General features: G+C 40.7%; 1 long non-coding RNA gene across 1 annotated transcript in view; it reads left to right on the top strand.

The window, feature by feature from the left end:
• Positions 1-8,161, top strand: part of LOC107575202 (uncharacterized) — a 14,125-nt gene that overhangs the window by 579 nt on the left and 5,385 nt on the right. The window contains exon 2 of the long non-coding RNA XR_001607822.1: positions 2,033-2,036. This is a non-coding gene — a long non-coding RNA (uncharacterized lncRNA). The remainder of the gene's footprint in view (positions 1-2,032; positions 2,037-8,161) is intronic.

Consider the following 8,161-nt stretch of genomic DNA (forward strand, 5'->3'; position numbering starts at 1 on the left):
AAAAAAAAAAACACACTTTGATCTGTTTGAGGGTATTGTAAAGCCTTACATGGTTTAAAAAGTGTTCAAGTGAAGTAAATTAATCATTTTTCAGAGACATATGATAACATTGAAAAAAAATAAATAATAATAATTGGGATTTAAAAGTGAAGAGAATTAGAAAGTCGATGACTGGCAGAAAATGACCTGTTACACACAGGAGATTACATTCTAAATTGAGAAGTTGTGTAAATAATGATCAGTTTGGTTAGGTATTGTGTGCTGAGGCAGTTGAGAGCTGTAAAATGTATGATTCATATTTTAAATTTAAGTTGTAAGAGGTTGTTAGCCAATTCCCCATTTAAAAAAAAAAACATAATTTAGAGAGTGTTATTCCAATTATAACCCTGTGGAGTTCATAATTTTAAATGTGTTACAAATTAAACTTGATGGAAGGGAATGTGGTGCGATGCTTTAATTTGGTTTGATTAACATCACAGTATGTACTGTGTGCATATTTAGATGCTTTTCATGAGCTCAAGTTTATTGATTGACTCGGATCGTTTCAGAAGTTTCTTCTCAGGCTCTCAGCGGGTGAACTTCTCTTTCCTTTGAAATTTTTATTTATTTATCTGTATTTCTGCCAGTGTTCCACAGCTCAAGGACATGCATGAACACGTACCAAAGATTTGCCTCCGGTTTGTGACGCGTATCCTCAGCCGCTCACCGTGTCTCTGCAGCCAACGGGACGTCGGTGACAGCCATCAAATAGGAGCACTGACAAAAAAGATAACAAAGCTGAGAGGCCCAGCTAGCAGGTTGGGAATTACATGGGTGATGATCTGTCTAAAATATTGTTCCAGTGAACATTGGACTATTCCACCAATGGTGCGTGTCAATAGCTTTTGGTCGCGCCGCTGTCAGATCGGCAACGGTGGCGACCTGTGTCTGATTCTTGCTCACTGCAATCAAGAAAACAACAGGTGGCTGTGTCTCACTGGTGAACCCAGATTCTGTCAGAGGAACAGATGGAAAACCTGCAGTCCCTTGTTTCACCTATCACAAATATGCATACAAATGTAAAGAGGTGTTTTCTGTAATCAGGGTCATGAGGGACCTCAGAAGAAAATTGTATTGCTCCAAGGTTCCTCTTTTATAATACAGGATATTTTATGGATTTCTTACTGATGAAATTAGTCATTTCTGTATCACTAGCATCTTCAAATGGAATTACAAAAAATAATTACTGTTTTCCTAAAGGTTTAAAATAAATAAATAATAATAATCATGTTTTTCCATTTGTTAGATATACAAATAGACAAACAGAGTATTGTCTCAAACCAAAAACATAATTAACTTTAAAATGTCTTATTTATTTAGTGTGGATTACTCTTATTATCTCTGAATATTAAAGGAACAGTTTACCCAAAAGTGGAAAACGTGCTCACCCTCATGCCATCCAAAATGTAAATTAGTTTGTTTCTTCATCGGAATGGATTTTGCAGAATTTCTCCAAATCTGTTCCAATGTATATCAAGTATTTCTGTAACACTTTACAATAAGGTTCATTAGTTAACATTAGTTAACTACTTTAGTTAACATGAACTAAGCATTAACAATAGTTCTACAGCATTTTTTAATCTTAGTTAATGTTAATTTCAACATTTACTAATACATTATTACAATCAAAAGTTGTGCTTGTTAACATTATTTAATGCACTGTAAATTAACATGAACTAACAATGAACAACTGTATTTTCATTAACTAACATGAACAATGATTAATGAATACTGTAATAAATGTATTGTTCATTGTTTGTTCATGTTAGTTAATACATTAACTAACATTAACTAATGGAGCCTTATTGTAAAGTGTTACCAATATTTCTTCTAAAAGAAGAAGAAGAAGACGGAAAATAATGTGTGAATAGAATAGCTTAGATCTTTTGGTTTCTAATAATAATAATAATAATAATAATACAATATTAGAAATGTTTGAGTTCTGATTGAAATTTTGAAGACATCTTATTTGTCACAATTATGTTCAGTTCAGTTTAGTTCCGTTCCTGTCATGTTTGTTATGAGCTCTCATTAGCTCATGGCTTCTTATTAGTCAATCCTTGTCCAGCTGTTCCTGTTTAGTTCCCTCATTTACCATGTGTGTATTTATACTCCTTATTCGAGTCTCTTCATCGTCGGTGATTAGCTTATGTTATGTGTTGTACCAAATCATCAATGTGTTGTATTCTCAGTAAAGTCTGTTTGAAAGTATGCATCTTCGTTTGCTGTCCTCATTCGTTGACAACCCGTGACAGAATCACTGACCACAAAAGAGAAAAAGCAAACAGAGAGAATGAACTCACCAGCGTTACGTCTCCTCCTCAGACCAGAAAGTCGAAGGTGGTTGGGGTATTTAGGCTGGATACTCCAGAACGGCGGCCTCTCCCTCACAGTCAGCAAGCCCGAGACACCAACAGGGCTCTTCCAGGAACCAGAGCCGGATATTACCACCAAAGCCCCGGAGGCTACGCACGCTGATCAGTCCACCCTAGAGCCAGGAGCGGACATGCACCTGATAGATCTGTGTTCCGCAGATCCTGTTCCCACCCAAGTACCCACCCTCAAACCTTTGTCTTCTTCGCCAGTACCGTCCAGACTGTTAGAAGCTCCGGTCCTGTCCTGAGATCTTCCTCCTCCGATGTCCTGTCAGATTTCCTGGTCCCATCTCCTCCGCTGGTTTCAGCTAGTCCCCTGGATTCGTCTGTCGCACTGGTGTCGTCCAGCTCCTCGGCTCTGCCTCCGCCGCTAGCTCTGTGCGGCTCATCAGCCTCGCCTAAGGCTTCCCCTCCACGCTTCAGCACTCCAGGCCTATGTCTCCACCTTGGCCTGTCAGCCCGCCGACTCCATTCCGGCTCTGCATTTCCTCGTCTCCACCGAGGCCCATTTGCCCTAGGACTCCTCTGGGCTCCCTCTTACATCTGGTCGGTCATCGCTCAGCTTCCGCCATGGACTTCTGGATCTCCGGCGGTACCTCGACCCTCCACCCCTTCGGCTTCACCAGGTTCCTCCCTCCCTCTGGTTTACCCGTCGTCCTTTTTTTTTTATAAACATCTTTTGTTGTACTTGCTGAAGTCTCTTCACAGCTTGATATCAATCGATAAACCAATGCGAATCAAATAGTGAGAATTTGGGGCGTGGCTACTGTAAGCAGGCTGAGCCAGAGGTTGTTTCCCAAATACAAAGAGACAGACTTTCCAAAATACAAAGAGGCATAAAATGGGATAAAACTAGGGTAAACACTGGTGGTGCTTTTTACAAGATGGAGGGATTTATTGAAATGTTTGGGTTTCAATTGAACTTGAGTAGTTTCTTCTCGACAAGTAAGCTAAACATATTCTTTTGTTGGACGTTTTATTGAAAATAGTCTACTTTTACCTCTTGAGACATGCCTTCACTTTTATAGACCTGTAAGAGCTGTATTTTTGATGTTTGAGTTGGAAGAGGCTTAAAGTGTGAAAGGGGCATTTCCAAAGTTTTTTTTTTTATTTTTTAAAACATGCCTCCCTTTTTATGTATGTATTTATGTATTTATTTAATTCCACTAGTTGACACAAGTAGCACATCAACTATATACTCCAGCTTTAACTTAACATTTAACATTATTTATTTATTTACTGGCCGTTATTTACAATAAATCACCTTTAAAACTATAAACAACCAGGGTAAAAATCAGAATCAAAATAGCTTCATCTCCCTCAAGACAGTTGCACTTGTTTGTCTTTTGCAAGTTTTGACAGTTCTGGGAACAATCAGGGATAAACTGCCCCTGAGAGAGTCCTGACAGCAAATTTATAAATTAAATCCAGTTGGGACACTTAACAGTAATGATTTTTTTTCTTTACTCTTTTCCCTTGATGGAATTTAATTATCATTGAATCTCAACGATATTTTTCTTAAAAAAAAAAACTGATGTCATAATTATGGCAATTAATCCTATATTTAAGATTAGTTAATATTAAAACATTGAAATAGATCTGTCACGGAATGCCAGGAGAAGACAAAATTAGATTAATGTGCAGTTTAATTAAATTCAAACAATAATCCAGAACATAGGGTAACAGAAAACACAACGTGACGGGTACAATACTGCAGCAACAAAAGACAGAGTGAGCATGGTATAAATAATGATGGGATAATGAGTAAATGACCTACAGGTGATGATAATCAGAACAGAAAAGACTAGGCAAAGGACTATGGGAAAAATAGTTCATAGCATGTAACAGTGAAAGGGGAGAGCGCCATCAAGTGGCCAGTCCAGGGCACAACAACCAGACACTGTGACATTACCCCTTCTCTAAGGAGCGGATACCAGACGCTTCACCAGAAAACACAAAAGTTCAGGAGGGAGGTGGAAAGGAGGCAGATCAGGGGGAGGGATGGCGGGCCAGGCCCGTGCAGTGGAAGAGGGCCCTGGAGACAGAGGTAAACAAGGGTGCCAGGGCGGGGCATAAGCCCTCCAGGGCGGAGCTGACAGCAAGGATAAAGCTAACAAAGCTGGCAGGCCAAGGAGCTTGGGTGGCGCTGAGATGGCCTCCGGGCCGGCAGCAGGGTCTGAAGTGGACTCTGAGGGCTCCCTGATTGGAGCGGGCTCTGGAGTGGACTCAAAGACTTGAGTGGGCTCCGGAGTGGACTCTGAGGGCTCCCGGACTGGAGCAGACGCTGGAGTGGAGTCTGAGGACTCCTGGACTGGAGCCGGCTCTAGAGTGGACTCTGAAGACTTCTGGACTGGAGCGGATTCTGGAGTGGACTCTGAATGCTCCCGGACTGGAGTGGGCTCTGGAGTGGAATCCAAAGCACCCCATGCCCGCAGAACAGCCCAGAGATTAAAGGCAAAGACGGCCTTCTTGATTATGGCAGCAGCAGTGAAATTGGGCAGCTCTGTAACGATTTCTGAGACCACCAGAGTCGGGTCCTCCAGGACCACCAGATTTGGGACCACTGGAGTTGGGTCCTCCAGGACCACCGGATTTGGGACCATTGGAGTCGGGTCCTCTAGGAGTGTGTGTAGTTTAATTAAATTCAAACAATAATCCAAAACAAAGCAAAAACATGGCAATAGGTAATACAAAACACAGGGTAACAGAAAACACAACGTAACGGGTGCAATAGTGATGGGATAATGAATAAATGACCTACAGGTGATGATAATCAGAACAGAAAAGACTAGGCAAAGGACTATGGGAAATATAGTTAATAGCATGTAACAGTGAAAGGGGAGAGTGCCATCAAGTGACCAGTCCAGGACACAACAACCAGACACTGTGACAAGATCTAATTTGTGAATGACTTCCCCATGGGCTACTCTGTGTACATATATGATTGTGCGTTTTTTATATGTTGCACTGGTCTTGATGTCAGTTGTGTGTGAAACTGTGTGCATGCTTGTGTGAACTGCTATTACACCTTAATATCATCAAACTATTTAACCTAGAGAAACAGGAAGTGCAATATTTGAATAAAAATAAAACATCTAAACAATTTGCAATATGAAAGATGTACTAAAAGCATCTGACTAAACAGAGACAAAATACAATATATAATCATATTCTATTATAAAGCAGGGACATTGCTAGATGTTTATTTTTATTTATTTATTTTTTACTGGGACATGAGCCTTTTTTTACTGATCCTTGTCTTACAAAGAAGATATAGCAGGGGTGTCAAACTTATAGTTCCTGAGGGCCACAGTCCTGCAAAGTTTAACTCCGACTCTAATTAAACAATTGATATCCATATATACACAACATATCTACATAAAAAAAGGAAAAAAATATTAAAATATAGAGACACCTTTTTATGCATACAATGGAACCCCTACAGAGACATGGAAAAATATATGTGAGATGAGAGGAAATATCATGCTTCAATGGTTTTGTGTTCGGTTTCAAAACATTTGCATTCTCTCACAAACCATTTGAGTTTTCTTCTCATCTCTCTCTCTCACTCTCTTTTACCATCACCATGTCCCTTTAGGTGCTCTGTACCGTACTGATTAAAGGTTAGAAACACCCCTGTTCTAAAGGATTCTTTATTTTAAAATGTAAATACGTATTATGCTCTCTCTAGGGTCCTCGGGATGGGAACATTTTACCTGGTTTTCGTGCAGTGTCGACCAATGTACAAATGCAAGTACAGCCCGATGTAGAAACATGGGTAAATAGTTTTTAATTGGCAAGTGCAAACAGTGTCTCTCGAGCTTGCCGAATGACAGATAAATCATATGTCTCTCACTTTTAGCTTAAAACAGTCCCTCTGCGATTAAACCATCTGCTTTAGATGATGCTACAAGTCACTTAAACACTCTTCGTAAAGTGATTTGAGGATGCAGCTAAAACACCGAGCGGAAGGAGCAAAACCACAGAAGAACTAAACATCTGAGCTGTGATGAACAATGACCAGCTGTTGAAGTCGTTGATGTACAGTCGCAATTGCCAAAGAGTGTTGGGAAAAACATGACAATTTTGAAAATAATAATCATCCAGGCAAGTGATTACTGCAGAAAACCACAAGGCTCACTGAACCCTTAAAGTAACAGTTCACCCACAAATGAAAACTGTCATTATTTACAGTACACAATCTCGTGTTTTTCCAAACCCGCACATTGTAGTTTTCTTGGTGGAAAACCAGAGTGGACATTTTTTTGAAGAACTGTTAAGCAGTTATTGTCATATGATAAATGGCAGGTCATAGTTACCTGACCAAGCGTTCTTCATTTTAAATAAAGGACATACAGTGGGTACGGAAAGTATTCAGACCCCTTTACATTTTTCACTCTTTGTTATATTGCAGCCATTTGCTAAAATCATTTAAGTTAATTTTTTCCCTCATTTATGTACACACAGCACCCCATATTGACAGAAAAACACAGAATTGTTGACATTTTTGCAGATTTATTAAAAAAGAAAAACTGAAATATCACATGGTCCTAAGTATTCAGACCCTTTGCTGTGACACTCATATATTTAACTCAGGTGCTGTCCATTTCTTCTGATCATCCTTGAGATGGTTCTACACCTTCATTTGAGTCCAGCTGTGTTTGATTATACTGATTGGACTTGATTAGGAAAGCCACACACCTGTCTATATAAGACCTTACAGCTCACAGTGCATGTCAGAGCAAATGAGAATCATGAGGTCAAAGGAACTGCCTGAAGAGCTCAGAGACAGAATTGTGGCAAGGCACAGATCTGGCCAAGGTTACAAAAAAAATTCTGCTGCACTTAAGGTTCCTAAGAGCACAGTGGCCTCCATAATCCTTAAATGGAAGACGTGTGGGACGACCAGAACCCTTCCTAGAGCTGGCCAAACTGAGCTATCGGGGGAGAAGAGCCTTGATGAGAGAGGTAAAGAAGAACCCAAAGATCACTGTGGCTGAGCTCCAGAGATGCAGTCGGGAGATGGGAGAAAGTTGTAGAAAGTCAACCACCACTGCAGCCCTCCACCAGGCGGGGATTTATGGCAGAGTGGCCCGACGGAAGCCTCTCCTCAGTGCAAGACACATGAAAAAACACCTGAAGGACTCCAAGATGGTGAGAAATAAGATTATCTGGTCTGATGAGACCAAGATAGAACTTTTTGGCCTTAATTCTAAGCGGTATGTGTGGAGAAAACCAGGCACTGCTCATCACCTGTCCAATACAGTCCCAACAGTGAAGCATGGTGGTGGCAGCATCATGCTGTGGGGGTGTTTTTCAGCTGCAGGGACAGGACGACTGGTTGCAATCAAGGGAAAGATGAATGCGGCCAAGCACAGGGATATCCTGGACGAAAACCTTCTCCAGAGTGCTCAGGACCTCAGACTGGGCCAAAGGTTTACCTTCCAACAAGACAATGACCCTAAGCACACAGCTAAAATAACGAAGGAGTGGCTTCACAACAACTCTGTGACTGTTCTTGAATGGCCCAGCCAGAGCCCTGACTTAAACCAAATTGAGCATCTCTGGAGAGACCTAAAAATGGCTGTCCACCAACGTTTACCATCCAACCTGACAGAACTGGAGAGGATCTGCAAGGAAGAATGGCAGAGGATCCCCAAATCCAGATGTGAAAAACTTGTTGCATCGTGAAAAATTTAAGGGGTCTGAATACTTTCCGTACCCACTATATATATATATATATATAT

This window comes from Sinocyclocheilus grahami, unplaced genomic scaffold (assembly GCF_001515645.1).
Source record: "Sinocyclocheilus grahami isolate Dianchi unplaced genomic scaffold, SAMN03320097.WGS_v1.1 scaffold2508.1, whole genome shotgun sequence".
Classification (NCBI taxonomy): Eukaryota; Metazoa; Chordata; class Actinopteri; order Cypriniformes; family Cyprinidae; genus Sinocyclocheilus; species Sinocyclocheilus grahami.